The sequence below is a fragment of the Schistocerca cancellata genome, unplaced genomic scaffold, assembly GCF_023864275.1.
Source record: "Schistocerca cancellata isolate TAMUIC-IGC-003103 unplaced genomic scaffold, iqSchCanc2.1 HiC_scaffold_329, whole genome shotgun sequence".
Classification (NCBI taxonomy): domain Eukaryota; kingdom Metazoa; phylum Arthropoda; class Insecta; order Orthoptera; family Acrididae; genus Schistocerca; species Schistocerca cancellata.
In genome coordinates, this window is record NW_026046347.1 from 1 (window position 1) to 5,000 (window position 5,000).

General features: G+C 54.8%; 1 non-coding gene across 1 annotated transcript; it reads right to left on the bottom strand.

The window, feature by feature from the left end:
• Nucleotides 1-438: 438 nt before the first annotated feature.
• Nucleotides 439-2,348, bottom strand: LOC126117861 (small subunit ribosomal RNA). The gene has a single exon (XR_007525567.1). It is a non-coding gene; the product is annotated as a small subunit ribosomal RNA (ribosomal RNA).
• Between the last annotated feature and the right edge of the window lie 2,652 nt (nt 2,349-5,000).

Genomic DNA, 5,000 nt, shown 5'->3' on the forward strand with positions numbered 1-5,000 from the left:
TCATGTGTCCTGCAGTTCACATGTCGACGCGCAATTTGCTGCGTTCTTCATCGACCCACGAGCCGAGTGATCCACCGTCCTGGGTGATCTTTTTGTTTAGTTTCCACTGTCTCTTTCAAAACAGTTGCATAGGCGGGACTGAGGCGTTTGACGGCCCCTGTTCCAGCGTTCTGTGTCCAACGGCCTCACGGCCGATGGGCGTCGTACGGCTCACACCGGAGCGGACAGGCACTCGGGCGAAAGTCATTCAAAACCGGCGCCAGGCGCCAGGTGCCGCAGGCCAGCCCGCTCCAGAGCTTCAGCGCTCGTACCACACAACATTTTGTCCGTTAGTTTTGAGAGGCACGCGTGGTTCCGCACGCGGCGCACGGCTGCTGCCGTACAGGTAGCGTGTTGCGCGACACGACACGCACATCGAAAGACATGCAGTCTAGTCGGTAATGATCCTTCCGCAGGTTCACCTACGGAAACCTTGTTACGACTTTTACTTCCTCTAAATGATCAAGTTTGGTCATCTTTCCGGTAGCATCGGCAACGACAGAGTCGATGCCGCGTACCAGTCCGAAGACCTCACTAAATCATTCAATCGGTAGTAGCGACGGGCGGTGTGTACAAAGGGCAGGGACGTAATCAACGCGAGCTTATGACTCGCGCTTACTGGGAATTCCTCGTTCATGGGGAACAATTGCAAGCCCCAATCCCTAGCACGAAGGAGGTTCAGCGGGTTACCCGACCTTTCGGCCTAGGAAGACACGCTGATTCCTTCAGTGTAGCGCGCGTGCGGCCCAGAACATCTAAGGGCATCACAGACCTGTTATTGCTCAATCTCGTGCGGCTAGAAGCCGCCTGTCCCTCTAAGAAGAAAAGTAATCGCTGACAGCACGAAGGATGTCACGCGACTAGTTAGCAGGCTAGAGTCTCGTTCGTTATCGGAATTAACAGACAAATCGCTCCACCAACTAAGAACGGCCATGCACCACCACCCACCGAATCAAGAAAGAGCTATCAATCTGTCAATCCTTCCGGTGGTCCGGGCCTGGTGAGGTTTCCCGTGTTTGAGTCAAATTAAGCCGCAGGCTCCACTCCTGGTGGTGCCCTTCCGTCAATTCCTTTAAGTTTCAGCTTTGCAACCATACTTCCCCCGGAACCCAAAAGCTTTGGTTTCCCGGAGGCTGCCCGCCGAGTCATCGGAGGAACTGCGGCGGATCGCTGGCTGGCATCGTTTATGGTTAGAACTAGGGCGGTATCTGATCGCCTTCGAACCTCTAACTTTCGTTCTTGATTAATGAAAACATACTTGGCAAATGCTTTCGCTTCTGTTCGTCTTGCGACGATCCAAGAATTTCACCTCTAACGTCGCAATACGAATGCCCCCGCCTGTCCCTATTAATCATTACCTCGGGTTCCGAAAACCAACAAAATAGAACCGAGGGTCCTATTCCATTATTCCATGCACACAGTATTCAGGCGGGCTTGCCTGCTTTAAGCACTCTAATTTGTTCAAAGTAAACGTGCCGGCCCACCCAGACACTCAATAAAGAGCACCTTGGTAGGATTTCAACGGGGTCCGCCTCGGGACGCACGAACACGCACGAGGCGGTCGCACGCCTTCGGCTCGCCCCACCGGCAGGACGTCCCACGATACATGCCAGTTAAACACCGACGGGCGGTGAACCAACAGCGTGGGACACAAATCCAACTACGAGCTTTTTAACCGCAACAACTTTAATATACGCTATTGGAGCTGGAATTACCGCGGCTGCTGGCACCAGACTTGCCCTCCAATAGATACTCGTTAAAGGATTTAAAGTGTACTCATTCCGATTACGGGGCCTCGGATGAGTCCCGTATCGTTATTTTTCGTCACTACCTCCCCGTGCCGGGAGTGGGTAATTTGCGCGCTGCTGCCTTCCTTGGATGTGGTAGCCGTTTCTCAGGCTCCCTCTCCGGAATCGAACCCTGATTCCCCGTTACCCGTTACAACCATGGTAGGCGCAGAACCTACCATCGACAGTTGATAAGGCAGACATTTGAAAGATGCGTCGCCGGTACGAGGACCGTGCGATCAGCCCAAAGTTATTCAGAGTCACCAAGGCAAACGGACCGGACGAGCCGACCGATTGGTTTTGATCTAATAAAAGCGTCCCTTCCATCTCTGGTCGGGGACTCTGTTTGCATGTATTAGCTCTAGAATTACCACAGTTATCCAAGTAACGTGGGTACGATCTAAGGAACCATAACTGATTTAATGAGCCATTCGCGGTTTCACCTTAATGCGGCTTGTACTGAGACATGCATGGCTTAATCTTTGAGACAAGCATATGACTACTGGCAGGATCAACCAGGGAGCTGCGTCAACTAGAGCTGAGCAGCCGGCCGCCCGGGAGTGTGTCCCAGGGGCCCGCGCGAACACGCAAGCGTCCGCTCAATTATTCTGCAAACAGGAGGAGGCTGAGCTCCCCTGCACAATACACCTCGAAACCCTCTCAGGTCCCGGCGGCGCGCAGCGCCGTCCTAAGTACTTGGTCGGGTTCGAGAGAGGCGCAATCGCCCGGAGTTAGGCGAGTAGACGCTTTAGGTGCGACCACCCGTGCTCCCAACTGAGCTTGCCGCTGCCGACAGAGGCCCGGGAGCGTGCTGTCGTGGCATTGCCGGCGGGAGACAACACGCGCCACCTACGGTGACCGGCAGCTCCAACGCCAGCGCCACAGAAGGGCAAAGGCCCCACGTGGGTGCCGAAGCGAACTCTCCCAGCACAGCGCACGTGCCAACACGTCTGCACAACTGCGATACAAACCACCAGCGAGAACCGCTGGGGCGACCGAGCAGCAGACGGCGTCGCGGCGCCGAGTGCCGGGCGGCGGCGCATCCTCAACGCACACAGTCCTCAGTCGGACCAGCACACTGCAGATGTCCACCGCGCTTCGCACCGGGCCCGCGAGGACCCACTTTGGCCGCCCGGCGCCGCGCGCAGGGTGCCCCGGCGCGCAGCTGCGCCGCCTGCCGCGTCCGTCGGCCGGCGCGCCTGCCACTGGGCGCCCCCACCAGCCGGCTGTAGCGCGTGCGCCCACGCACCGCGCGGCCAGCACGCCGGGCGGCCCCCCCTCACCGGCCGGGGACGGTCCCACCCAGCCACCGCCGCGTATCGCTTCACACACAGATTTGCCCTTACTGATTTACCTCCAGCAACAACAACCGCACCACAATGGGTTTACCAGTTGTTCATTTGCGTTGCGTCACGTCACCAGCAAACGTAGACGTCCATCCCAGTTTGCAAATGCAACGATTATTGCATACCTGTCTGTTAGGTGTCACGACACACTACGTCTGCCCACATACACGCAACAAAATGTGCACGACTAGAGAACACGTGGGAGGTGGCCCCCTACGTATGCGATGTCCATTACGAGACCGACTGTCAACCAGCATCTGTACCATGTCGCAGATGTGGAACGCGGTGCACCATGCTATCACACTGTGTGAGAAGAGACGACTACGTTTGAATACACGCGCCACTACATCAACAGACGGCTCATGCTGATCGCCATCCAGGGCGTCCGTTACTCCCACACGTCTCTATGGCGTACCACACTGCAATGTAGCTGTTATGGGGAGACGGCACGTGGCTGAGTGCACAACATTTGGACCGTATGGTTCGCTGTTGTTGGGCGCAGTCGTACGGTCACACATGTGCCACAGCGTATCATTCAGTACATACGGACCTATGTGCAGTACAATGTGAGGATTAAGCTTACGATATCAGCGGACAGTGGACACAGGCCGTACCACGACGTAGACTGAGCGCTTCGACATGCGAATGCCAGTGAACAGCTGCGAAGGGCATTGAACACGCAAGCACCTGAACGACCAGCGTGCGAAAGCAGGGTGGAGGGGGGGGGGCGATGTACATCCTGCAGTTGTCCACATTACAGTGTACAGCGGGAGCATGTAAAAAGTAAGCAACACTTGCGAAGTGTTCAACATGAAACGACACACAAGAGGGTGGGCGGTGCGAGTAGCGAACTATATTCAGAGGGTTGTGGTTAGACAACACTAGATTAATGTAACGTGTCATATGCCAATTACAGAGCAGGTTAAGGCACAACGTGGGTTAGGTTAAGGCACAACGTGGGTTAGGTTAAGGCACAACGTGGGTTAGGTTAAGGCACAACGTGGGTTAGGTTAAGGCACAACGTGGGTTAGGTTAAGGCACAACGTGGGTTAGGTTAAGGCACAACGTGGGTTAGGTTAAGGCACAACGTGGGTTAGGTTAAGGCACAACGTGGGTTAGGTTAAGGCACAACGTGGGTTAGGTTAAGGCACAACGTGGGTTAGGTTAAGGCACAACGTGGGTTAGGTTAAGGCACAACGTGGGTTAGGTTAAGGCACAACGTGGGTTAGGTTAAGGCACAACGTGGGTTACGTTAAGGCACAACGTGGGTTAGGTTAAGGCACAACGTGGGTTACGTTAAGGCACAACGTGGGTTACGTTAAGGCACAACGTGGGTTACGTTAAGGCACAACGTGGGTTACGTTAAGGCACAACGTGGGTTACGTTAAGGCACAACGTGGGTTACGTTAAGGCACAACGTGGGTTACGTTAAGGCACAACGTGGGTTACGTTAAGGCACAACGTGGGTTACGTTAAGGCACAACGTGGGTTACGTTAAGGCACAACGTGGGTTAGGTTAAGGCACAACGTGGGTTAGGTTAAGGCACAACGTGGGTTACGTTAAGGCACAACGTGGGTTACGTTAAGGCACAACGTGGGTTACGTTAAGGCACAACGTGGGTTACGTTAAGGCACAACGTGGGTTACGTTAAGGCACAACGTGGGTTACGTTAAGGCACAACGTGGGTTACGTTAAGGCACAACGTGTGTTAGGTTAAGGCACAACGTGGGTTAGGTTAAGGCACAACGTGGGTTAGGTTAAGGCACAACGTGGGTTACGTTAAGGCACAACGTGGGTTACGTTAAGGCACAACGTGGGTTACGTTAA